This window comes from Azolla caroliniana, unplaced genomic scaffold (assembly GCF_043228905.1).
Source record: "Azolla caroliniana isolate FFs.n. ecotype wild unplaced genomic scaffold, voAzoCaro1.0.p SCAF_128, whole genome shotgun sequence".
In the NCBI taxonomy this organism is placed as follows: Eukaryota; Viridiplantae; Streptophyta; class Polypodiopsida; order Salviniales; family Salviniaceae; genus Azolla; species Azolla caroliniana.
The window spans coordinates 44,313-71,828 of NW_028230563.1; the positions used below are offsets into that span (position 1 = coordinate 44,313).

At 43.4% G+C, this 27,516-nt stretch overlaps 13 non-coding genes across 13 annotated transcripts; 7 read left to right on the top strand and 6 right to left on the bottom strand.

Annotated features, from left to right (window-relative positions):
• Positions 1-192: 192 nt before the first annotated feature.
• LOC147849097 (U2 spliceosomal RNA) lies at positions 193-399 on the top strand. Its single transcript, XR_015531834.1, has one exon. It is a non-coding gene; the product is annotated as a U2 spliceosomal RNA (small nuclear RNA).
• An 838-nt stretch (positions 400-1,237) lies between these two features.
• Positions 1,238-1,402, bottom strand: LOC147849098 (U1 spliceosomal RNA). The gene has a single exon (XR_015531832.1). It is a non-coding gene; the product is annotated as a U1 spliceosomal RNA (small nuclear RNA).
• A 5,225-nt stretch (positions 1,403-6,627) lies between these two features.
• On the bottom strand, positions 6,628-6,784 carry LOC147849099 (U4 spliceosomal RNA). The gene has a single exon (XR_015531846.1). It is a non-coding gene; the product is annotated as a U4 spliceosomal RNA (small nuclear RNA).
• Positions 6,785-12,788: 6,004 nt separating this feature from the next.
• On the top strand, positions 12,789-12,952 carry LOC147849100 (U1 spliceosomal RNA). Its single transcript, XR_015531825.1, has one exon. It is a non-coding gene; the product is annotated as a U1 spliceosomal RNA (small nuclear RNA).
• A 1,046-nt stretch (positions 12,953-13,998) lies between these two features.
• LOC147849101 (U1 spliceosomal RNA) lies at positions 13,999-14,162 on the top strand. The gene has a single exon (XR_015531826.1). It is a non-coding gene; the product is annotated as a U1 spliceosomal RNA (small nuclear RNA).
• An 813-nt stretch (positions 14,163-14,975) lies between these two features.
• Positions 14,976-15,182, bottom strand: LOC147849102 (U2 spliceosomal RNA). The gene has a single exon (XR_015531841.1). It is a non-coding gene; the product is annotated as a U2 spliceosomal RNA (small nuclear RNA).
• A 2,141-nt stretch (positions 15,183-17,323) lies between these two features.
• Positions 17,324-17,487, top strand: LOC147849103 (U1 spliceosomal RNA). Its single transcript, XR_015531827.1, has one exon. It is a non-coding gene; the product is annotated as a U1 spliceosomal RNA (small nuclear RNA).
• An 813-nt stretch (positions 17,488-18,300) lies between these two features.
• LOC147849104 (U2 spliceosomal RNA) lies at positions 18,301-18,507 on the bottom strand. Its single transcript, XR_015531842.1, has one exon. It is a non-coding gene; the product is annotated as a U2 spliceosomal RNA (small nuclear RNA).
• A 2,141-nt stretch (positions 18,508-20,648) lies between these two features.
• Positions 20,649-20,812, top strand: LOC147849105 (U1 spliceosomal RNA). Its single transcript, XR_015531828.1, has one exon. It is a non-coding gene; the product is annotated as a U1 spliceosomal RNA (small nuclear RNA).
• An 813-nt stretch (positions 20,813-21,625) lies between these two features.
• On the bottom strand, positions 21,626-21,832 carry LOC147849106 (U2 spliceosomal RNA). The gene has a single exon (XR_015531843.1). It is a non-coding gene; the product is annotated as a U2 spliceosomal RNA (small nuclear RNA).
• A 2,141-nt stretch (positions 21,833-23,973) lies between these two features.
• LOC147849107 (U1 spliceosomal RNA) lies at positions 23,974-24,137 on the top strand. The gene has a single exon (XR_015531829.1). It is a non-coding gene; the product is annotated as a U1 spliceosomal RNA (small nuclear RNA).
• Positions 24,138-24,950: 813 nt separating this feature from the next.
• On the bottom strand, positions 24,951-25,157 carry LOC147849108 (U2 spliceosomal RNA). The gene has a single exon (XR_015531844.1). It is a non-coding gene; the product is annotated as a U2 spliceosomal RNA (small nuclear RNA).
• Positions 25,158-27,298: 2,141 nt separating this feature from the next.
• On the top strand, positions 27,299-27,462 carry LOC147849109 (U1 spliceosomal RNA). Its single transcript, XR_015531830.1, has one exon. It is a non-coding gene; the product is annotated as a U1 spliceosomal RNA (small nuclear RNA).
• Positions 27,463-27,516: the final 54 nt, after the last annotated feature.

A 27,516-nucleotide genomic window follows, 5' to 3' on the forward strand; every position in this document is an offset into this window, starting at 1 on the left:
CCCCTCTCTAGATGTTAGTTTTGAAGACCAATCGAATATAGTTCTCTATGGAGGATCACAAGATAGATAATAAATTAGGATGTGTGTATCTAAAGCAAAAGTAAAGGTGCTAGACACAGTATTATATATCCCACATATAAAGACAAGTTTGGGTGTCGCCTATAACAAGCAAAGCAGGGCGATGGGCAAATCATACCTTTCTCGGCCTTTTGGCTAAGATCAAGTGTAGTATCTGTTCTTATCAGTTTAATATCTGATACGTGGCCTATAAGGCCACATGATATTAACCTAATTTCTTTCATGGGGGCAGCTCCTGCCCGAGACAGCTTGCTGTCTTTGGGAGCTGCGTGCGTCGCCTCAGTCTTGCACTGCCTCTGAGGTAATACAGGCGCGCCCCCCCCCTTTCAAACTATAATTCTAAAAGAATCGTATACTGTAAGATATGGCGGGCTCTTCAATTTTAAAGGGAAAATGCAACAGACTGAATTGGCCCATGCCTCTTCGATTTCATCAATCTTAAGAAACACTAGTTTACAGGAAAGCTTCGGCTCTGTTGATCCTGATATTATATTATATTTCATTGACCACAAACCACAATCCGTAGGAACAGATAGGAAGTTAAATGGATGCGCAGCAACACCACATTATAGACAGGATCTGACGAATGTGCCACATGTAGAGCAGGATATATGCTTGGCGGCGAGAGGAAGGGCCGACAGATTTATATACATCTGACCGACTTGGCCCATGGCTCACAGCAGAGACAAAACGTAGTTTTGCGATTATTGATCATTGTTATATATATTTACATACCTTAGAGAGGGTTTCTTAAGACAGTTTTTGATTGGATGCCTTGGACAGATTTCAACCACGTTCGGAGTTAAGTTACGGACGAAGTGAGTAGAAGACACCATGCATCAGACAAAAGTATAGTGACTGACATATATATGGGGGAGTTAGATGAGATGGACACACAAACGTCGTTATGCATATACATACATGGAGGTGCACATGGAAAAAGGATGTTAGGATGAGAGAGGCCGACAGATACATAAAAATATTAGATCTGGCAACCTTGCCTCATACCATTTCCACCTCGTGGCTCACACGGCAAAAGTGAGAACTAGATATAATAACATAACCACCATGAGAACAATGATTTAGTGAATCATGTTCAAATCCTTGTTGATTGGATAAACTCACTGTCTGTTGAATTATCGTGTTACATCCAATTGAGAAGGGAGCCGCGCGAACGCGAGCCCCCGCTGCCACAAATTATGACGTGCACTCTCCCACATTGGGGAGATGCTAGAGCAAACAGCCCCTCCGATAGTGCAATGGAGGCGCCGGCTCTAAGCCATCGGCCTTGATGATCACCGATAGACCCCGCCCAGGTAAGTATGTTCCACCTTCCCTAAGCGCCTTCATTTTATAGACAACTCGCTTTGTTGCCTTTGTATGTGGGACAATTCTAATCTAATCTTTCACAATGCTGTTCATTGTATTTTTATTCTCACTATGACGATACGCACACTCCTTCCTTACTAACTAACCATCCCATTCCACCTCCTATACATATGTATATGTATGTACACAATCAATCTAGGGTGAACACTGAACCCCACTATTATTTGAGGGTGGGTGAGGTGTGTGCCTCTAACCTCGCCCCGTACTTGCTTTGCCCCTTCATGTCTCACATCTTGGACCTTGGTTCCTGTCTATATATGTATATAGAGATATCACACCTCATACACACCCAATTCAGCTCGATTTTCATTTATATACATATGTTACGTACAATGTTTGGAGACCAAGGTTGTGACGTACAAACCAAGCACTAATGGAAGGGGTTACAAAAGTTGTTGAGTATCGTGGGAAGGAAACACCAATATATTATGCACATACAACCAAACACCCTTGCACTCCATGACCACCATTTGCGAGATGTGATCCCCCCATCGACTTATAAACGAACACGGTTGAGAAGGCATTTGTGTTGCAACAGTTGCCAACAAGTTGCGAGCTTTGGAGGAAAGGGAAGAGGAAGTGCAACGGATGAGCATGCCAAAATGAAAAACTCTAGGTTCATAAAACCGCTTGAAATGTAGTGATGTGGTGGATCTCGACCAAATGTCTCCTTTGTCAAATCTTCAATCAATAAATACGGTATTGAAACACATCTATGTAAGGTTAAGGCTATTCTTGAAGCCCAAGGCCAAGAAATGTTGAGTAGGCTTGCAAGGCAAATCCTGCCACTCTATTGAAGACTTCAATGACATGGACATTGGTTGGGTAAAAACCATATCCAAGACTAATGCGCGTGTTCTTGAAAGCATTAAAGGATCAACCACTATACTAGAATAAAGGGTTCCATGTTTTTGCAAGACGCATCCAATATGGTAGTGAAAATCATACTTGTTTAGCCATATGATCTGATGTGGTATTGGCCAACGTACTACCGAAAAATGTTGTCGTAATTACTAGTCAATAACAGTTTAGTTTGTGAACCAAACCAAACCACGAAACCAGGGCTTAACAGTTAAAACGATTTGGTTCCAGTTCAAGTTTTTGTAATCGGTTCGGATTGGGGGGTCAACACTTCAGTTTGAGCCGTTTTCAACTTAATGGTTTCTAGTATAAACGGTTTGACAATTTAGGGTCGATACTTGATTATTTTCTTGAATATTGCTTTCACCAACCTTTTCATTTTTAGGCCTAATTTTCGCATTTTAGGAAAAATATTTAAAATTTTGAAATGTTGAAAGTTTTGAATTTAAACCGAACTTGAAGACCGAAACCAAACCGTGAAAATGTGGTTTGAAAATCTCTAAAACCATTTGGTTTGAGTTTGGATTTTTTGTAACAATTCAGTTTGAACTATTTGGGTTTAAACGTTTGTTAGGTGAAAGCAAGTAGGCAATGTTGCCTCAATGTTACTTGAATGTATGTTGGCTCTAACAATATTCTTTTTAGCTTCCTTACCAAAAAGTTGTCCTATCAAGAAGATCATATTAGAGCCAATATAGACAATTGGAACGGTTTTATTTTGAGCTTCCTATGAGGTAGCTAGACAACCCACCGTTTTTAGTGTACGAGCAACAAACAATTGTGCCAATGCAATTTTTAGTACCTAGACTACATATCGATGAAGGGGCTTAAAAAATGAAGGGCCTAAACCCTAAAGCTTGTGCATTCCCATCTCTGACCATTCTTTCGCATAATCCATGAGCATGGCTAACCAACCTAACCTAACCTAAACCGAAGTAGACAATGGAAAATATAAAAAATTGTGGCATTATTACACACATACCAAAATTTGATTGTAAAAAATGAGTGCATGTCCCCTAGGACCCATGGTAGCATATATTTGGAAGATATAGGAGCCAGCTATACATTAGGGTTTGGAAGACATGTCCTAATGTATCCAAACCACTTCCTGAAATTCAACTTGATGAGTAGAATTGCCCTTCACACATGTCAAGCCATGACCCACAAAATAACCTGTATTAATAAGCCAGATTATGAACATTCCAAATTTTATAAGAGAATGTCATGATTAGACATAACAAACCCTAAAGGAATTCTCAGAGTAAAAACCTAAACAAACGAGATTGGATTCGATTTACATAAGAATTTGGATTTGGGAGCAAGGAGCAGGAAAGAGATAGAAGATGCTAAGGATCTGTATAGGTAACAAGTTAATACGACCTGCAACATTGGGTTAATTAAAGGGCCAGTTCATAGATCAGCAGTCATTAATACGCTTGGAAAGAATTAAACACAGAGAATCTGGATTAAAGCCTTGTTTAGGACATTTACCTGATGTACTTACTATTGGCAGGGGCGCTATGCTGCTGATAAAGAACACAGAAAGCAGTGACTTTCTAACTGGGAGTATGTAACACAGCTTTATTCGTCCTTGAGAGCTTTTTTCTTTGTTCTGTTTCTCTTCTTGGTAGTAAGTAATCAATGGAGTCTACTCGAGGTCCAGACAGACCTAATCTTCTTCTCTTTCTCCTTATAGATTGCCTATGCATCATCAAATTCCTTCCCAAATCCCTTCATCTCTTCGCAGAGCTTCAAAGGTCTGAGATAGTGCAGAAAGCATGAGAAGCTTCTGAAGGAACATTGAAAGATTCTAGCTTTTTACTGACAGGGTACTAATTCATAGTTGATGGTTTGTTAGGAAAAATGCAGGATTTCTTAGTGTTTCCCGTATACAAAACCCAGTTACACTTACTGACAATCTGGTATAATTCAAAATCACCAGTTTCATTCCATCAATTCTCTCATTTCTTTCCTTTCCTTTCCATTCCATTCTTCTTATATATCTCATTTCTTTCCTTTTACTTTCCTTTCATTCTTTTGATAGCTGATCCAGATTGAAGGTCTTTGCATACATGTTTACCTACACATTCCCCATTGCTACCTTGTGGAAATTAGCATTCTTCTCACTCAAATTCATTCTATTAATCCATCTCGTTCCGTTCCATTCCATTTTTAGAGTAATACATACATTACTTTAGTGACCCTCATTTTTCACCATACATTACTTCTTGTTTGGTGCTCTACATGTGAACATACATGTATCAAGGGAATGTATGTGTCGAATAGAAATGCAGAAACATTCTACTAAATCTTTACTAATTTCCTACTTCATCTCATGACTTTCTTGCATTCTCTCACAATCTCCAAATGGTGAATAAGAGACTCATCTGATTAGTTTGCATATGGTATGCGTTGTCAAACAAGAACAAAGAAAGCACAATATGAGAAGAATGTAATTAGAATGATCCCCTCTTTCAATTATACACCATTTTGAATCCTATAGAGAAGATACATTAGACAATGTATACTACCATGCAAGCAATGACCATGCATATAGTTGATTTGGCCAACAATTTATCAATGTTGAGCCCATTAAGTCATCGTTATTTGGTTTGTAAATATTTGCCAATTCATACACTAAATCTGTAAGCGTAATCAAGTAGATGGATGCAATCACACAAATATAAACCCCCAACCTTATATGAGGCTCAAAATTATGAGATTTGGAATACCGTTAGAGGAAATTAAAAATGACAGATTGACCCAGAGCACGTTCTGGCAAACACTAGAAATGGAGGCCTCGAGAACAAGAACTGACCACTTCTCTACATATGGGCTAAGGATGTGTTGTAAGGGGATGAGTATGTTGCTTGGGCTATTTTCGTTAGTAATGTGTGTGAAGTACCAAGATGTTATGGAAGGCATCAAGGTTTGTGATGAATCAAATGATACACTTACATTCTGTTTTGACAAAAATATGCAACAATTTGCCCAATGTGTGGACAAATTATTCAGATTTAATGCAAATTCAATCCTTTTTTATCAAACGCAATTATGGTTCCAAAAAGAGTTATTGGTGGGTTGTTTCGTTGACATTGTTGTGTTTTTTATCATATCGGGCACGCTCATAATGACATTTTTTGGGTATACATAACATGAAACAATCTCTCTGAAACTGGGAACTGCGCTTCGATTTTGAAAGACTGAATAGGCTTGAGATTATTAGTTTGGAAGCTTCAAGTTAGAGTAGATATGGCAAAAATCTACACCAGAATAAGAAGAAGAGTTAAGTATGATGAATCTATGAGAGAGAGAGAGATGGTTAGATCTTCCAGGATTTGATAGGAAAAAGGTGCAACGAATTTTTGAGCTAAACTTCTTTTTACCCCTTTTCATTGGGTATCTGTTATATATCCTTTGATTTAAGACATCAGGCTAAGGACACAAACAGTGTCATTAGATTTTACTGGAAACTGATGCGGGACACCAGATCCTCTTATGCAATAAAGATATGGATACCAGAAACCCTAGCAAACAACCAAGATGTTATGTGCAAAGCACAATATGATTCTGTTAGACAATGTAAATGCACATGACAGTCATTCTCTTTGCTGGAAAATGCAGTGATGAATTAGCCATCATAGATCACTTCTGTAATTAAGCAAAAGCTATAAGCTATGGCCCCTTAACTAAAAGAGATTTGGTACCTATAATAAGGCCCTCTTTAGTTGGATAAGAATCATTGCAACATCGAGAGATGAATTGAAGAAGAAACAGGCAACAAGGGAATGGTTTAATGGAAAGAAATAAGGAGAGTCATCATAATAATAGTGGCAACAGTAATGGCAAGTACACGAACTTGGTTACCTCAACATCTAAATCAAAAAATGTACATTTTTCCATGACAAAATTACATTGAACCAAATTGAAATTATGTTCCAAATATTCAGAAACAACAATATTCATCAAGAAAAATCAGATTTCTAAGTCTTTCTTTATTTCATACAAAAGTTATGTAAACGCATTTCCCAGCTGTTTGATAAGAAACGCAAGTTTGTTCAATTTACAATGTTGGGACACAACAATGGAAACGAGATGATATGCCGCAATAACTCAGACACTTGTACACACCAGGGACATACAGATAAAATCAGCTAGAATATAACAGAAATCAGTATCCAAATCATTTACTTCGCCAGTACAGCAACAGGAATCGATTCTCTAGCATCACCAGGAAAGAATCATTGTAGCCACTCAAATCGTTCCGTTCATCTATCATTTTCATAAGGATTTTTCAGAGGCCCACTCCTCCGGAGAGGAGCAAGGGCCTTTGCAAAAATTCTCCGAGGCTCCTTTAGCAGGAGCCGGGGAGGGGGGTTGGAAATAGTTTTCAACCAGCAATTGACGCGTCTCGGGAAGCCCTCACTAACTGCGTCATTGCCCCAAGCGCAAAGATGAAGATAACCATAGTAGCCCCTCGCTATTTATAGCCATAGCCTTCTCCTGCCCTTCTATGTGGGACGCCCAAATATTGCCTGCTCCACTAAATCAGGCACAGACCTAACCATTCCATATTCCATACTCATATGTCCCATGGCACATAGATAAAGAGAAAGAAAGAAAGATACATTAACGTCTTTTCTAACACCAAATTATGGCCCTAGAGAGAATCCTCAACGTGAATTGGGCTATTTTGCCTCACCAAAATAAAACCCAAATGACCCACCCATATATGCCCATATGATGCCGTCCATATGCATGTCCATTTACATCTGAACATGCAAAAGATATAAATACGTGTCGAAAGCACTCAGGCATAGAAGAATTGAGATCCTTCAGAAAGGAATAATTCCCTCTATTGTGGAGAGCATCAAGATTAGCATTAGACAAGAATGCAAGTCAAAGAAAACAATATTGAGGTAAGAACGCTTGGAGCATTTGTATTGTCTGGCTAGTATAACTTGAAAAATCGTCGATGATTATTGCTTACCAATTAATAGTGAATTAACACAAGAGCATTTGGCAAGTATGGGGAAAAAACTTGGCTAATTAAAGACTAAAGATGAGTATATAATAATAATCTTGGAAGAATTAAGCATGGAGAATGAGTTAATAAGAGGATATGTTATAAAAGTATGGTGTTTTCATTCAAAATAAAAGGCTAGTTCATATAAGAATATTCATTAACAAGAAAGATTAATTAAACACAAATAATGAATTAATTATTGACTAAGATGTTTACTTGAAATGCACAATTGAGAGTAACTACTTTCAAGCATGACATTCGACACATGATAATATTTGTTTTTCCTTCAGAGCTTCTTATGTCTTCACGTATTTTTTCTTTGTTGTAATAAAAAAAGCCTACTTGAGATCCATAAAGAGCAACATGTAATAGGAAGTAGAACCATCACAAACAAATACAATTACACCCGAAATCAAACAAAAGAAATGAAAGTAAACCCTAAATGAAACAGAATTGAGCTTGTGGCCATGTTTGAAATGTCAAAAGCAATCTACTACTTGATTAGGAGGCAAAGGTGATTTCATGCAAGTTATTTTAGATACAAGCCAAGACTACAACATAAGGATTGCACAATACACCAAAAAATTTATGTGAAAAATCTTTTAAGGGGGATAGAAAACCACGAAACAAAATTCTAGAAACGAATTACAATCAGTAAATAAAATGGAGTGCATCAATGTCCTTGTCTATATAAAACTCAAATGTTATATAAAATGAATAAATTTTCCTCTAATTCTTAAAGCCAACAAAGTAAAAGGTACCACAAAAAACTCATTCCATGCAACTCCTAGTAATGGTGTATCGTGACCAGGAAAGATACGAGACATGAGAACGTAATAGTTTGTGTTGAGTACATTGTGTGATTGATTTAATAATAAAACAATGTGGCTTTTATGAATAGACTTGTAGGCATCATGATATGCATAAAGAGGTGCAAAGTGTCATTCAATCATCTATTAGTGTGTTACGTTGATTACATGCCTGTATATCAGCGGATTTTGCCTCCACTTAGATATTGTTGGCCAAGGGGTTCTATTCGTCGTATACCCTAATAGTAGTGAATCGTGCAAGAGTTGTTGCCAATCATGCTCGAGTTGTTAGCCATGCAAACCCTAGCCTCATGAACCCTCACTCTCACCTAACTACGACAAACCTAATTAAGAAGTTAACCTAAACCTTAACCAAGCTTAAATATTAAGTACACACACATCTGAAGTCACAAAATGACACAATAGTACTCAACCTAACTTGATTAAGAAGGGAAGTCACACGCCAAAAACAAAAGAGGCGTGATTAACATTCAACTAATTAGCACTTAATGTTAATCAGACAATTCACAAAGCGAAGGTTGTCAAGGTTGGAGAAGAGGGGGCAATTGTTGAAGAGGGTGTTAGAAGATGGGGAGTGGTGCATTGAAGGTAGTCATGGGTTAATTGTTGTGGGGGGAAGGGGATGGATGGATGGAGTGAGGAGGTTGGTGTTTGTGATCGAGCAACTGTGAGCACTAGAGGTGTTGTATGTTGAGGTAGGGGAGAATAGTGAGAGTTCGGTTAAATGTGTGTTGATCGTGGAGGATTTCATCACCTCAAAGTCTTGTTTGAAGGATGAGGAAAGATTGAGCATGTGGTGCTTAATACAATGTTTATTAAGGTTGAAAGTGAGGCTCCAACTAGGTTAGTCATAAGTGCGGAGGTGTTGAGGGTCAAATGGAGAGGCAAAGTGAAGGCAACACCAAGAACTGAGAGGTTGTATGGGTTTCTAGGTCGAGGATCCCAATGAGAATGTTGATGAGCTCCATCTTGACTCAAATTATCCGAAATGATTTGTTGATGGTAGCACAAGTGTGATGAAAGTGGATGGAGTGCAACATTATTGAGTGAAGGTGAATGGGCAACCAACACTCACTTAGGGGGTGAATATAGTGAACAAGGATCTTACATTTATGTGATTTGGTATTTGCAAACCATAGTTGGTTAGGTGGGGGTTAAACATATTGTTCAAATAGTGTAGTCATCTAGGGCGTCACTCACTTCCCATCTCTCCCATTTCCAATGAACCCTGATCTCACGTTGTGCATTAGTTCTTTTAGAGTCTCACATGGAACTTTGCCCGATTTTGTAGTGGTACTCATTGCATATTTAGCCATACAACTCCATTTTGGTCCTTTCCCATCTTCTCTCCTCATATTTGAATCTCTCCCTCCACTTTTGTTCTTACTCATCATCCTACTTGGAAAAAAATGAAGGCTTGGATATTTAATTATTGTGGCACATAATGAGGTGCCAACTTGTAACTTGTATGTCCTTGACAATTTGCCACTTGAGAGCCTTTTTTGAGGAACCATTGCACCTTTGACATTCTGGCAAAACCAGAATGTTTTTATATGTTTTGTAGGTTAGAGGTTGCCAGTTTAGCTCATTGTAATTTTTTATAAATTATAGTTGGTGTTATAGATTGTGCGAGTTGAAGGTCAGATCTTAGGACCGAGGGTAACTAGTTTGTTTGATATGGTCGTCTGAAGTCTCAACCAAGCTTTCCATTCAAGATCATTGATGGTCGAAATTGCATGGCCCCTTGACGCAATCATGCACCTACTCTTATGACAACAAATTTGTCCCAAAAGACATTATTGCTTTGAGACTTCCGCAAGCAATAACTATAGATGAACAATGGTTTGTCTTGTGGCCATTTTTACTAGGCAGAAGAAAAACATGAGGCAATATGTTGGCTTCCACAAGTAGGCATTGTACATGAATAACGGTTTGTCCTATGGCCATTTTTACTAGGAGGGAGAAGAAAAACATGAGGCAATATGTCTAATGTCAAAGGGAAAGTAAGGTTTCTAATATTAGCTAGTTGCGGTATATTTTTAACAAACTTTTGTTGGTAAAGTTGGGGAGGTCTTGTTTGTCAAAGTTTTTAAGTTTACATGCACTTGCTTTTGTGACCTATGCTATTATATAGGGACCCTCTCCCACAAGTTTGAGTTTCTCCTTATGACACTTTGAGGAGACCACAAGGGTTATGTACCTTTCCTCTAGGTCTTTGTCCTTGATCTTGTTATTGAACTAGACTTTACTTCTTGGATGACTATCTGTAGATTAGATATGATGAACTCCATTGGCACAATGGTGTCTTGCTCGTAGACTAGCCAAAATGGTGTGTCATGTGCCTACTTGATAGGAAGTTCAAAAACAAAATAGTGCCACACGTATCTATTGGCTATAATATGATCTTGATAATGATGACTATTTTTATAAGGACACTAAAAAATATCTTCTCAGAGCTATCTCTCCACTTGGCCAGGACATCTATGGTGGTACGGGGAGCTCGTTCGATGCTTGCCTAAAAGGCGAACCATGACATCATTAAGGTGATGAGAACATCAATTGCTTCCAAACCTCTAGTTCACATTCACATTCTCATATAGGAATTTGGTTCGACAATATTACAAGCATAATATGTTAGTCGATAAACACATCATATGTCTCAGTCAAAAACATGGAGCTCTTTTTTGTCGCATGATAGTTAATCCCATAGTACGTAAAATTCGTGTTCGTCTGCCATATCATTCGTTTTCATACGTTGGAAAACGAACACGAATGATATTCAAATATTCGTGTCTTTTTTTTTTTCATTTTTTTCATTTTTTTTCATTTTTTTTTCATTTTTTTTCAAATTTTCCCTCTTTTCTCCCTTTTCCTCTGCACTAACGTTACGCTCTTTTCTCCTCTACAACCTAGCCTCAAACGATTTGCGATTCTGCAGAGTGCATTCAACCTTCAGGTATATTTAGTGTAGAAATATGGTTTTAATTTCAGTGATGAAATTTCTGTGCTGAAAAATCAGAAATTTCTGTGCTAAAAAATAAGAAATTTCTGTGCTAAAAAATCAGAAATTTCATCACGAAATTTCAGAAATTTCATCACTGATGCATACTTCATTGTTGCACCACATTGTTGCATACTTCATTAATATGGACAATTATTGGATTAAAAAGCATAGACAAAACTAATGCTCATATTGTCGTAAGCATTGAAGGATTAACCATAGTATGAACCATGCGTACCATTCGTGCATTCGTGTTCGAGAATGATTCAAACATTCGAGAATGATAAACACTCTCGAAGAATGATAAATACCATACTTTTGGATAAATGGTTTACTATAAGGTAAACATTTTTTCATCACAAAAATTTCAGAAATTTCAGAAATTTCAATCAAAATTTCTGAAATTTCAGTGATGAAATTTCATCTTTCAGAAATTTCGTGATGAAATTTCATCACAGAAATTTCGTGATGAAAAAATGTTTACCTTATAGTAAACCATTTATCCAAAAGTATGGTATTTATCATTCTTCGAGAGTGTTTATCATTCTCGAATGATTGAATCATTCTCGAGCACGAATGCACGAATGGTACGCATGGTTCATACTATGGTTAATCCTTCAATGCTTACGACAATATGAGCATTAGTTTTGTCTATGCTTTTTAATCCAATAATTGTCCATATTAATGAAGTATGCAACAATGTGGTGGGATCTACCCTTCAATCTTGTTAAGTGCACAAATTTGTTCAAGGAATCAATTCCACACTTACAACATTTGCTGGTACTAGGGTGTTGAGGATAACCTTAACCTTGTATGGTTGCGTTTCGTGAAGTTTTGGCAAAGGAGCCATCTAGTTCAAATAGTTAAAGTACGTTCAAGTGAGTTGTGCTTCTATATATTTTTCTTGATATAATACCATTAGGTTCAAATATTCATCAATTGCATTGAACACCATTAAATTGCCAAGAAATGTTGCAAAATTTTTAGAAACCAGTCCAAGTCATTGTCCTACTATTGGCAATTCTTTGCGGGACAAACAAATCCCATTCCTTAATCATGTATGGGAATCACATGAGTGGCACATCTGGTTGCTGTCTAGGAAGTGCAAAGGTATCTGGTTGTACGCGCATAATGCATCGGTGTTCCCTTCTCATGCTATTGTACAACTCTTGTAACCATCACCATCAATGCCTAGTTGATACGTTACAACCTTGGTCTCCAATAACTGTATTTAGCATACATATGTATAAAAAGGAAAATCGAGGTGAGCTGGGTGTGTATGAGGTGTGATATTTCTATATACATATAGATAGGAACCAAGATCCAAGAAGTGAAGTGGCTAAGTACCGAGCGAGGTTGATAGATTGTACACGCACGCACTCACCCACCCACAAATAATAATGGGGTATTATAGATTGATTGCGTACAAGAGGAGGGAATGGGATGGTTGGTTAGTAGGAAGGAGTGTGCGTGTCGTCATAGTGAGAAATTAGAATAAATACAAGAAACACAGCATTGTGAAAGATTAGATTCGAATTATCCCACATAGAGAGGCGACATAGAGAGTTGTGTATAAAATGAAAGCGCTTAGGAAAGGTAGAACATACTTACCTGGGCGGGGTCGATCGGTGATCATGAAGGCCGATGGCTTAGGGCCGGCGCCTCCATTGCACTATCGGAGGGGCTGTTCGCCCTAGCATCTCCCCAAGCGGGAGAGTGCACGTCATAATTTGTGGCAGCGGGGGCTCGCGTTCGCGCGGCCCCCTTCTCAATTCAAATTAATGTAACACAGCAATACTAGACACACTCTATCATAAGAATAGTTGGTTGATCAAACCATCTCTACTATATTTCTAAAAAGCAAACCTGTTTTTATGGTGCATGATTTCATTATAATCCGCCTCCTATCCTATCGTGCTCATTGAATCTCTGCAAAAGCATTTACAGTATGTGGTCAATTAGCCATATAGAAATATTTTTATTAAAACCTGTAAGCCATGATTTCACTAAATCACTGTTCTCAATGCGGAATGCTATATAACAAGTGTGGGATTTCAAGTCTAGTTCTCACTTTTGCCGTGTGAGCCACGAGCAGGAAATGGTATGAAATAGTAGAGGCATGAGCCAAGGTTGTCAGATCTAATATATATGAGTCACTAGTCTACTTTCCTCTGATGTATGGCTGGCGTCTTCTCCTTAACTCCGAACGTGGTTCAAATCTGTCTTAAAGCGTCCAATAATGTCCAAGAAAAACGGATCCTCTACGGTATGTAATAAGAACTATCAATAATAGAAAAAATTGCGTTTTGTTACCTCTTGTGAGGCAGGAATGGAATGAAGTCGAAGAGGTATGTGCCAATTCGGTCAGATGCATAAATCTGTTGGCCCAAGCGTATATCCTGGTTCCATGTGCACATCTATTGAAAGGTTTGTTGTTTGTATGCCATAAACTATTAGTCGCATTTTCGATTTAAATTGAAGAGTGCGCATTATACGGTTCTACGTCACGACGCGCATGGTTTCTCTCTAGCCGTTGTACTTAAATTAATTACGAGAAGGAGAAGGTAGGCGAGGTTGGAGCGTGTGATGTGTGATCTATAGATATGAACGGAAACGTGAAGGGGCTAAACATGGACGAGGTTAAAGTGAACCACCAATAGTGAGTGGGTAGATTGACGTGAGAGGATGGTGGCGCGATGACGGTTGTGCGTGCGTGCCATGGTGAATACACAGACGCAAGATAAGAACGTCCCACATAGAGAGGATGCAGAGCAAGGGGGCTATAAAACGAGAGCGTTGCGCTAAGCCAAAACATACTTACCTGGGCGGGGTCAATCGGTGATCAAGAAGGCCGATGGCTTAGGGCCGGTGCCTCCATTGCACCACCGGAGGGACTGCTTGCCCTAGCATCTCCCCAAGCGGGAGAGTGCACGTCATAATTTGTGACAGCAGGGGCTCGCGTTCGCGCGGCCCCCATCTCAATCCAGTGATATCAAGTCGTCCACGTTTGGCGGAAGCATTGGTCGCTCATGGCGGATTCGTCTCAAATGATGCGCTTATGCTTGATCGTCAAGTTGGCCATGTTTGGCGGAAGCGTCGGTTGCGCTAAGGGTCCCTCGGCATTTTGCTTGGCGGAAGCATCTTATTTTTTGGTGGCTTCCCTCGGCCATGCATATTATGCAAAATGATTTGGCGGAAGCACAATATGGTTTCGGACACCAACACAACACCGATTTCCACTACCCTGAGAAACGAGAGGAGTATAAAGAACCATCGAGCGGGGATATACACGTATAGGATATACACGTGTCATAGGCCGGAGGTGGCACATGGCGTACCCATGGTAAGAGTGAAGAGAATTCTGAGTGGATACACGCGACGAGCTGCACATGCGTCGATGTAAAATCTAGTTCACTTCTCTGCCTTGGACCATGAGAGACCACATACGTACGCCTAACGACCATAGGCGGACTCCCGCCGCATCCTCCATTTATCTTCTCTCCCATTCCAATAGTTCTTCTTTAAAGCCCGGGCATCGGTTTGGCTCGTCTCTCTGCTCGATTCATGGACGTTCACCACGCGTTGAAAGCCTTCCGTTCTAGTACCTAAAGAAATGTGGGAAAAGATAGATGCATTTATCTAGAACGTTCATCCGCGTGACATCGTCCTTTAGATTATATCATTAGAAGCGGGACGCGCCTATGGAACATCTTCCTTCATTTTTATTATCATTGTAGAATGAGGGCGCGCCTATGTAACATCTTCCTTCATTTTTATTATCATTGTAGAATGAGGGCGCGCCTATGTGACCTCAACATCAGTGCAAGGCTGAGGCGACGCACGCAACTCCCAAATGCAGCAAGCTGCCTTGAGCGAGAGCTGCCCCCATGAAAGAAATTAGGTTAATATCGTGCGGCCTGATAGGCCGCGTATCAGATATTAAACTGATAAGAACAGATACTACACTTGATCTTAGCCAAAAGGCCGAGAAAGGTATGAGTTCTCTTGAAGAACCGATTTGCTTCTTATAGGCTGCACCCTAACATGCCTCACCATGTGGGATATACGTTATATAATCATCTCAACATTTAAGGCAAACTTTTGTCCTCTCATTGCATCGAAACCACCTTGGCCGATCGTGGGGACCACATTTGTTGTTGTTTGGTTGTAGCCACCCTATTATCCATCCCTATACCAAGTCGGGATATACATACTCTCCCATCGCCAAGTGCACCTTATAGGTGCGATTCGTTATTGGTGGTTATAAGCCCCCATATCTGAACCAAACGAACGTTCACGAAATCGTGTGAGCTTCCCGAATCGAGCGAGAATTGTAATGGAGATCCACCCGTCTGCACGTAGTAAATCATTAGGCCCCACTGCATGTCGAGGGAAAGAGAATTTACAATTACTTGAACGACCGGCGCGCGTAAACCTCAAGGAAATATGTTCCGCATCGTTGCATCTAGGTAACTACGTTTTCACGTTACCCAACCTCGAGTCTCGTCATGACAATGGCACACACTAATGAGCAACCTAATGGCCACGCCGACACGCGCCCTCTTCTCCGCATTGAAGCTAGTGTGGCCCGTCACATGGTTATCTCATGACCAATGCGTTTCACAATGATGGTCTCGTGACGCCCCCCTAATCAAGTAACGAACGCGGGAGACTCGGTGCGGGATTCGTAAGGGCGACCCAATGAGAAGTGGGTCTAACCCTAATTCCCCTTAAATGGGCGGGGAATGGGCAAGACACCATGATCCAAGGCAACATACACCGACCGTGGCCATGCTTTGCGCAATTTTTACATATGGCACAATCGGGGCGACCGAGGGTAGTAGCACTAATTTCGTTAAATAAGGATGGTCACCGCACCTTCCCCACAGAAATGCGAGGGTGGGCACCGCGACCCTAAACCCCGAAACACACACCATCATGCATATGATACCGATATCGTATAACAAATTCTGAACATGCACACTACATGTCTAGGACATGTATAACATCGCATAGGCATACACGCGATCCCATCCACATGCATACATAAACGGATCTTAAACAAAGACGCAATCCAATGACGATGCAATCGAGACGCGTAATAAACGCCTTTGGGCTCTACGGACACTCGGCGACCGGAGGGGTATATGAAACATGAGGTTTGAGGCATTGACCTGATACACGCATGAGACAACATCTCCTATCAAACATGTACTATATGGATTTCGAATAACGGAGTAGATAGTGTAATGCGTAATGTAGGCGTAAACCTCACAAGCAATACATTTAACACGCATACGATTTATACGACGCATAAAGTATGACCAAGGCAACATGATCTAACGATCTATACGTTAAAATAATGGCTTCAACATGTACACGCAAGGGAGAAGAAATAATGTAGAAGACGATAAAGCACATGATTCAGAAGAACAACCCTGATGTAGCTCAAGGGTTGCGTTGTTGCTATTTCCGTGCTTCGTCTTATGTTTCCTCCGGGCTTGCAACGCACGACTTGAAGTTCTTGCTCCCGACGTTCCGAACTTTTAGAAAGCGTTGTATCTCCTCCTCATATCTGCGCAATTTGTGCGCTTGGGAGACGGGAAGTGATTCTCAAAATTGACTGATGTGAGACATGCGCCTCATCCTCCTCACGTTCTTCGGGTGTCGACGGGGATTGCACAAGCGACGCACGCGTGGATTCACGTCTCGGCCAGTGCTCAAGGATTGTGCGAGCGTGTTGGTTGTACATGGACATCGCATCGGTGTTTCCCTCCTTTGTTATTCTACAGCTTCGGCAACCCATGGCCATTGACGCACGGTTCTACGTCACGACGCGCATGGTTTCTCTCTAGCCGTTGTACTTAAATTAATTACGAGAAGGAGAAGGTAGGCGAGGTTGGAGCGTGTGATGTGTGATCTATAGATATGAACGGAAACGTGAAGGGGCTAAACATGGACGAGGTTAAAGTGAACCACCAATAGTGAGTGGGTAGATTGACGTGAGAGGATGGTGGCGCGATGACGGTTGTGCGTGCGTGCCATGGTGAATACACAGACGCAAGATAAGAACGTCCCACATAGAGAGGATGCAGAGCAAGGGGGCTATAAAACGAGAGCGTTGCGCTAAGCCAAAACATACTTACCTGGGCGGGGTCAATCGGTGATCAAGAAGGCCGATGGCTTAGGGCCGGTGCCTCCATTGCACCACCGGAGGGACTGCTTGCCCTAGCATCTCCCCAAGCGGGAGAGTGCACGTCATAATTTGTGACAGCAGGGGCTCGCGTTCGCGCGGCCCCCATCTCAATCCAGTGATATCAAGTCGTCCACGTTTGGCGGAAGCATTGGTCGCTCATGGCGGATTCGTCTCAAATGATGCGCTTATGCTTGATCGTCAAGTTGGCCATGTTTGGCGGAAGCGTCGGTTGCGCTAAGGGTCCCTCGGCATTTTGCTTGGCGGAAGCATCTTATTTTTTGGTGGCTTCCCTCGGCCATGCATATTATGCAAAATGATTTGGCGGAAGCACAATATGGTTTCGGACACCAACACAACACCGATTTCCACTACCCTGAGAAACGAGAGGAGTATAAAGAACCATCGAGCGGGGATATACACGTATAGGATATACACGTGTCATAGGCCGGAGGTGGCACATGGCGTACCCATGGTAAGAGTGAAGAGAATTCTGAGTGGATACACGCGACGAGCTGCACATGCGTCGATGTAAAATCTAGTTCACTTCTCTGCCTTGGACCATGAGAGACCACATACGTACGCCTAACGACCATAGGCGGACTCCCGCCGCATCCTCCATTTATCTTCTCTCCCATTCCAATAGTTCTTCTTTATAGCCCGGGCATCGGTTTGGCTCGTCTCTCTGCTCGATTCATGGACGTTCACCACGCGTTGAAAGCCTTCCGTTCTAGTACCTAAAGAAATGTGGGAAAAGATAGATGCATTTATCTAGAACGTTCATCCGCGTGACATCGTCCTTTAGATTATATCATTAGAAGCGGGACGCGCCTATGGAACATCTTCCTTCATTTTTATTATCATTGTAGAATGAGGGCGCGCCTATGTAACATCTTCCTTCATTTTTATTATCATTGTAGAATGAGGGCGCGCCTATGTGACCTCAACATCAGTGCAAGGCTGAGGCGACGCACGCAACTCCCAAATGCAGCAAGCTGCCTTGAGCGAGAGCTGCCCCCATGAAAGAAATTAGGTTAATATCGTGCGGCCTGATAGGCCGCGTATCAGATATTAAACTGATAAGAACAGATACTACACTTGATCTTAGCCAAAAGGCCGAGAAAGGTATGAGTTCTCTTGAAGAACCGATTTGCTTCTTATAGGCTGCACCCTAACATGCCTCACCATGTGGGATATACGTTATATAATCATCTCAACATTTAAGGCAAACTTTTGTCCTCTCATTGCATCGAAACCACCTTGGCCGATCGTGGGGACCACATTTGTTGTTGTTTGGTTGTAGCCACCCTATTATCCATCCCTATACCAAGTCGGGATATACATACTCTCCCATCGCCAAGTGCACCTTATAGGTGCGATTCGTTATTGGTGGTTATAAGCCCCCATATCTGAACCAAACGAACGTTCACGAAATCGTGTGAGCTTCCCGAATCGAGCGAGAATTGTAATGGAGATCCACCCGTCTGCACGTAGTAAATCATTAGGCCCCACTGCATGTCGAGGGAAAGAGAATTTACAATTACTTGAACGACCGGCGCGCGTAAACCTCAAGGAAATATGTTCCGCATCGTTGCATCTAGGTAACTACGTTTTCACGTTACCCAACCTCGAGTCTCGTCATGACAATGGCACACACTAATGAGCAACCTAATGGCCACGCCGACACGCGCCCTCTTCTCCGCATTGAAGCTAGTGTGGCCCGTCACATGGTTATCTCATGACCAATGCGTTTCACAATGATGGTCTCGTGACGCCCCCCTAATCAAGTAACGAACGCGGGAGACTCGGTGCGGGATTCGTAAGGGCGACCCAATGAGAAGTGGGTCTAACCCTAATTCCCCTTAAATGGGCGGGGAATGGGCAAGACACCATGATCCAAGGCAACATACACCGACCGTGGCCATGCTTTGCGCAATTTTTACATATGGCACAATCGGGGCGACCGAGGGTAGTAGCACTAATTTCGTTAAATAAGGATGGTCACCGCACCTTCCCCACAGAAATGCGAGGGTGGGCACCGCGACCCTAAACCCCGAAACACACACCATCATGCATATGATACCGATATCGTATAACAAATTCTGAACATGCACACTACATGTCTAGGACATGTATAACATCGCATAGGCATACACGCGATCCCATCCACATGCATACATAAACGGATCTTAAACAAAGACGCAATCCAATGACGATGCAATCGAGACGCGTAATAAACGCCTTTGGGCTCTACGGACACTCGGCGACCGGAGGGGTATATGAAACATGAGGTTTGAGGCATTGACCTGATACACGCATGAGACAACATCTCCTATCAAACATGTACTATATGGATTTCGAATAACGGAGTAGATAGTGTAATGCGTAATGTAGGCGTAAACCTCACAAGCAATACATTTAACACGCATACGATTTATACGACGCATAAAGTATGACCAAGGCAACATGATCTAACGATCTATACGTTAAAATAATGGCTTCAACATGTACACGCAAGGGAGAAGAAATAATGTAGAAGACGATAAAGCACATGATTCAGAAGAACAACCCTGATGTAGCTCAAGGGTTGCGTTGTTGCTATTTCCGTGCTTCGTCTTATGTTTCCTCCGGGCTTGCAACGCACGACTTGAAGTTCTTGCTCCCGACGTTCCGAACTTTTAGAAAGCGTTGTATCTCCTCCTCATATCTGCGCAATTTGTGCGCTTGGGAGACGGGAAGTGATTCTCAAAATTGACTGATGTGAGACATGCGCCTCATCCTCCTCACGTTCTTCGGGTGTCGACGGGGATTGCACAAGCGACGCACGCGTGGATTCACGTCTCGGCCAGTGCTCAAGGATTGTGCGAGCGTGTTGGTTGTACATGGACATCGCATCGGTGTTTCCCTCCTTTGTTATTCTACAGCTTCGGCAACCCATGGCCATTGACGCACGGTTCTACGTCACGACGCGCATGGTTTCTCTCTAGCCGTTGTACTTAAATTAATTACGAGAAGGAGAAGGTAGGCGAGGTTGGAGCGTGTGATGTGTGATCTATAGATATGAACGGAAACGTGAAGGGGCTAAACATGGACGAGGTTAAAGTGAACCACCAATAGTGAGTGGGTAGATTGACGTGAGAGGATGGTGGCGCGATGACGGTTGTGCGTGCGTGCCATGGTGAATACACAGACGCAAGATAAGAACGTCCCACATAGAGAGGATGCAGAGCAAGGGGGCTATAAAACGAGAGCGTTGCGCTAAGCCAAAACATACTTACCTGGGCGGGGTCAATCGGTGATCAAGAAGGCCGATGGCTTAGGGCCGGTGCCTCCATTGCACCACCGGAGGGACTGCTTGCCCTAGCATCTCCCCAAGCGGGAGAGTGCACGTCATAATTTGTGACAGCAGGGGCTCGCGTTCGCGCGGCCCCCATCTCAATCCAGTGATATCAAGTCGTCCACGTTTGGCGGAAGCATTGGTCGCTCATGGCGGATTCGTCTCAAATGATGCGCTTATGCTTGATCGTCAAGTTGGCCATGTTTGGCGGAAGCGTCGGTTGCGCTAAGGGTCCCTCGGCATTTTGCTTGGCGGAAGCATCTTATTTTTTGGTGGCTTCCCTCGGCCATGCATATTATGCAAAATGATTTGGCGGAAGCACAATATGGTTTCGGACACCAACACAACACCGATTTCCACTACCCTGAGAAACGAGAGGAGTATAAAGAACCATCGAGCGGGGATATACACGTATAGGATATACACGTGTCATAGGCCGGAGGTGGCACATGGCGTACCCATGGTAAGAGTGAAGAGAATTCTGAGTGGATACACGCGACGAGCTGCACATGCGTCGATGTAAAATCTAGTTCACTTCTCTGCCTTGGACCATGAGAGACCACATACGTACGCCTAACGACCATAGGCGGACTCCCGCCGCATCCTCCATTTATCTTCTCTCCCATTCCAATAGTTCTTCTTTATAGCCCGGGCATCGGTTTGGCTCGTCTCTCTGCTCGATTCATGGACGTTCACCACGCGTTGAAAGCCTTCCGTTCTAGTACCTAAAGAAATGTGGGAAAAGATAGATGCATTTATCTAGAACGTTCATCCGCGTGACATCGTCCTTTAGATTATATCATTAGAAGCGGGACGCGCCTATGGAACATCTTCCTTCATTTTTATTATCATTGTAGAATGAGGGCGCGCCTATGTAACATCTTCCTTCATTTTTATTATCATTGTAGAATGAGGGCGCGCCTATGTGACCTCAACATCAGTGCAAGGCTGAGGCGACGCACGCAACTCCCAAATGCAGCAAGCTGCCTTGAGCGAGAGCTGCCCCCATGAAAGAAATTAGGTTAATATCGTGCGGCCTGATAGGCCGCGTATCAGATATTAAACTGATAAGAACAGATACTACACTTGATCTTAGCCAAAAGGCCGAGAAAGGTATGAGTTCTCTTGAAGAACCGATTTGCTTCTTATAGGCTGCACCCTAACATGCCTCACCATGTGGGATATACGTTATATAATCATCTCAACATTTAAGGCAAACTTTTGTCCTCTCATTGCATCGAAACCACCTTGGCCGATCGTGGGGACCACATTTGTTGTTGTTTGGTTGTAGCCACCCTATTATCCATCCCTATACCAAGTCGGGATATACATACTCTCCCATCGCCAAGTGCACCTTATAGGTGCGATTCGTTATTGGTGGTTATAAGCCCCCATATCTGAACCAAACGAACGTTCACGAAATCGTGTGAGCTTCCCGAATCGAGCGAGAATTGTAATGGAGATCCACCCGTCTGCACGTAGTAAATCATTAGGCCCCACTGCATGTCGAGGGAAAGAGAATTTACAATTACTTGAACGACCGGCGCGCGTAAACCTCAAGGAAATATGTTCCGCATCGTTGCATCTAGGTAACTACGTTTTCACGTTACCCAACCTCGAGTCTCGTCATGACAATGGCACACACTAATGAGCAACCTAATGGCCACGCCGACACGCGCCCTCTTCTCCGCATTGAAGCTAGTGTGGCCCGTCACATGGTTATCTCATGACCAATGCGTTTCACAATGATGGTCTCGTGACGCCCCCCTAATCAAGTAACGAACGCGGGAGACTCGGTGCGGGATTCGTAAGGGCGACCCAATGAGAAGTGGGTCTAACCCTAATTCCCCTTAAATGGGCGGGGAATGGGCAAGACACCATGATCCAAGGCAACATACACCGACCGTGGCCATGCTTTGCGCAATTTTTACATATGGCACAATCGGGGCGACCGAGGGTAGTAGCACTAATTTCGTTAAATAAGGATGGTCACCGCACCTTCCCCACAGAAATGCGAGGGTGGGCACCGCGACCCTAAACCCCGAAACACACACCATCATGCATATGATACCGATATCGTATAACAAATTCTGAACATGCACACTACATGTCTAGGACATGTATAACATCGCATAGGCATACACGCGATCCCATCCACATGCATACATAAACGGATCTTAAACAAAGACGCAATCCAATGACGATGCAATCGAGACGCGTAATAAACGCCTTTGGGCTCTACGGACACTCGGCGACCGGAGGGGTATATGAAACATGAGGTTTGAGGCATTGACCTGATACACGCATGAGACAACATCTCCTATCAAACATGTACTATATGGATTTCGAATAACGGAGTAGATAGTGTAATGCGTAATGTAGGCGTAAACCTCACAAGCAATACATTTAACACGCATACGATTTATACGACGCATAAAGTATGACCAAGGCAACATGATCTAACGATCTATACGTTAAAATAATGGCTTCAACATGTACACGCAAGGGAGAAGAAATAATGTAGAAGACGATAAAGCACATGATTCAGAAGAACAACCCTGATGTAGCTCAAGGGTTGCGTTGTTGCTATTTCCGTGCTTCGTCTTATGTTTCCTCCGGGCTTGCAACGCACGACTTGAAGTTCTTGCTCCCGACGTTCCGAACTTTTAGAAAGCGTTGTATCTCCTCCTCATATCTGCGCAATTTGTGCGCTTGGGAGACGGGAAGTGATTCTCAAAATTGACTGATGTGAGACATGCGCCTCATCCTCCTCACGTTCTTCGGGTGTCGACGGGGATTGCACAAGCGACGCACGCGTGGATTCACGTCTCGGCCAGTGCTCAAGGATTGTGCGAGCGTGTTGGTTGTACATGGACATCGCATCGGTGTTTCCCTCCTTTGTTATTCTACAGCTTCGGCAACCCATGGCCATTGACGCACGGTTCTACGTCACGACGCGCATGGTTTCTCTCTAGCCGTTGTACTTAAATTAATTACGAGAAGGAGAAGGTAGGCGAGGTTGGAGCGTGTGATGTGTGATCTATAGATATGAACGGAAACGTGAAGGGGCTAAACATGGACGAGGTTAAAGTGAACCACCAATAGTGAGTGGGTAGATTGACGTGAGAGGATGGTGGCGCGATGACGGTTGTGCGTGCGTGCCATGGTGAATACACAGACGCAAGATAAGAACGTCCCACATAGAGAGGATGCAGAGCAAGGGGGCTATAAAACGAGAGCGTTGCGCTAAGCCAAAACATACTTACCTGGGCGGGGTCAATCGGTGATCAAGAAGGCCGATGGCTTAGGGCCGGTGCCTCCATTGCACCACCGGAGGGACTGCTTGCCCTAGCATCTCCCCAAGCGGGAGAGTGCACGTCATAATTTGTGACAGCAGGGGCTCGCGTTCGCGCGGCCCCCATCTCAATCCAGTGATATCAAGTCGTCCACGTTTGGCGGAAGCATTGGTCGCTCATGGCGGATTCGTCTCAAATGATGCGCTTATGCTTGATCGTCAAGTTGGCCATGTTTGGCGGAAGCGTCGGTTGCGCTAAGGGTCCCTCGGCATTTTGCTTGGCGGAAGCATCTTATTTTTTGGTGGCTTCCCTCGGCCATGCATATTATGCAAAATGATTTGGCGGAAGCACAATATGGTTTCGGACACCAACACAACACCGATTTCCACTACCCTGAGAAACGAGAGGAGTATAAAGAACCATCGAGCGGGGATATACACGTATAGGATATACACGTGTCATAGGCCGGAGGTGGCACATGGCGTACCCATGGTAAGAGTGAAGAGAATTCTGAGTGGATACACGCGACGAGCTGCACATGCGTCGATGTAAAATCTAGTTCACTTCTCTGCCTTGGACCATGAGAGACCACATACGTACGCCTAACGACCATAGGCGGACTCCCGCCGCATCCTCCATTTATCTTCTCTCCCATTCCAATAGTTCTTCTTTATAGCCCGGGCATCGGTTTGGCTCGTCTCTCTGCTCGATTCATGGACGTTCACCACGCGTTGAAAGCCTTCCGTTCTAGTACCTAAAGAAATGTGGGAAAAGATAGATGCATTTATCTAGAACGTTCATCCGCGTGACATCGTCCTTTAGATTATATCATTAGAAGCGGGACGCGCCTATGGAACATCTTCCTTCATTTTTATTATCATTGTAGAATGAGGGCGCGCCTATGTAACATCTTCCTTCATTTTTATTATCATTGTAGAATGAGGGCGCGCCTATGTGACCTCAACATCAGTGCAAGGCTGAGGCGACGCACGCAACTCCCAAATGCAGCAAGCTGCCTTGAGCGAGAGCTGCCCCCATGAAAGAAATTAGGTTAATATCGTGCGGCCTGATAGGCCGCGTATCAGATATTAAACTGATAAGAACAGATACTACACTTGATCTTAGCCAAAAGGCCGAGAAAGGTATGAGTTCTCTTGAAGAACCGATTTGCTTCTTATAGGCTGCACCCTAACATGCCTCACCATGTGGGATATACGTTATATAATCATCTCAACATTTAAGGCAAACTTTTGTCCTCTCATTGCATCGAAACCACCTTGGCCGATCGTGGGGACCACATTTGTTGTTGTTTGGTTGTAGCCACCCTATTATCCATCCCTATACCAAGTCGGGATATACATACTCTCCCATCGCCAAGTGCACCTTATAGGTGCGATTCGTTATTGGTGGTTATAAGCCCCCATATCTGAACCAAACGAACGTTCACGAAATCGTGTGAGCTTCCCGAATCGAGCGAGAATTGTAATGGAGATCCACCCGTCTGCACGTAGTAAATCATTAGGCCCCACTGCATGTCGAGGGAAAGAGAATTTACAATTACTTGAACGACCGGCGCGCGTAAACCTCAAGGAAATATGTTCCGCATCGTTGCATCTAGGTAACTACGTTTTCACGTTACCCAACCTCGAGTCTCGTCATGACAATGGCACACACTAATGAGCAACCTAATGGCCACGCCGACACGCGCCCTCTTCTCCGCATTGAAGCTAGTGTGGCCCGTCACATGGTTATCTCATGACCAATGCGTTTCACAATGATGGTCTCGTGACGCCCCCCTAATCAAGTAACGAACGCGGGAGACTCGGTGCGGGATTCGTAAGGGCGACCCAATGAGAAGTGGGTCTAACCCTAATTCCCCTTAAATGGGCGGGGAATGGGCAAGACACCATGATCCAAGGCAACATACACCGACCGTGGCCATGCTTTGCGCAATTTTTACATATGGCACAATCGGGGCGACCGAGGGTAGTAGCACTAATTTCGTTAAATAAGGATGGTCACCGCACCTTCCCCACAGAAATGCGAGGGTGGGCACCGCGACCCTAAACCCCGAAACACACACCATCATGCATATGATACCGATATCGTATAACAAATTCTGAACATGCACACTACATGTCTAGGACATGTATAACATCGCATAGGCATACACGCGATCCCATCCACATGCATACATAAACGGATCTTAAACAAAGACGCAATCCAATGACGATGCAATCGAGACGCGTAATAAACGCCTTTGGGCTCTACGGACACTCGGCGACCGGAGGGGTATATGAAACATGAGGTTTGAGGCATTGACCTGATACACGCATGAGACAACATCTCCTATCAAACATGTACTATATGGATTTCGAATAACGGAGTAGATAGTGTAATGCGTAATGTAGGCGTAAACCTCACAAGCAATACATTTAACACGCATACGATTTATACGACGCATAAAGTATGACCAAGGCAACATGATCTAACGATCTATACGTTAAAATAATGGCTTCAACATGTACACGCAAGGGAGAAGAAATAATGTAGAAGACGATAAAGCACATGATTCAGAAGAACAACCCTGATGTAGCTCAAGGGTTGCGTTGTTGCTATTTCCGTGCTTCGTCTTATGTTTCCTCCGGGCTTGCAACGCACGACTTGAAGTTCTTGCTCCCGACGTTCCGAACTTTTAGAAAGCGTTGTATCTCCTCCTCATATCTGCGCAATTTGTGCGCTTGGGAGACGGGAAGTGATTCTCAAAATTGACTGATGTGAGACATGCGCCTCATCCTCCTCACGTTCTTCGGGTGTCGACGGGGATTGCACAAGCGACGCACGCGTGGATTCACGTCTCGGCCAGTGCTCAAGGATTGTGCGAGCGTGTTGGTTGTACATGGACATCGCATCGGTGTTTCCCTCCTTTGTTATTCTACAGCTTCGGCAACCCATGGCCATTGACGCACGGTTCTACGTCACGACGCGCATGGTTTCTCTCTAGCCGTTGTACTTAAATTAATTACGAGAAGGAGAAGGTAGGCGAGGTTGGAGCGTGTGATGTGTGATCTATAGATATGAACGGAAACGTGAAGGGGCTAAACATGGACGAGGTTAAAGTGAACCACCAATAGTGAGTGGGTAGATTGACGTGAGAGGATGGTGGCGCGATGACGGTTGTGCGTGCGTGCCATGGTGAATACACAGACGCAAGATAAGAACGTCCCACATAGAGAGGATGCAGAGCAAGGGGGCTATAAAACGAGAGCGTTGCGCTAAGCCAAAACATACTTACCTGGGCGGGGTCAATCGGTGATCAAGAAGGCCGATGGCTTAGGGCCGGTGCCTCCATTGCACCACCGGAGGGACTGCTTGCCCTAGCATCTCCCCAAGCGGGAGAGTGCACGTCATAATTTGTGACAGCAGGGGCTCGCGTTCGCGCGGCCCCCATCTCAATCCAGTGATATCAAGTCGTCCACGTTTGGCGGAAGCATTGGTCGCTCAT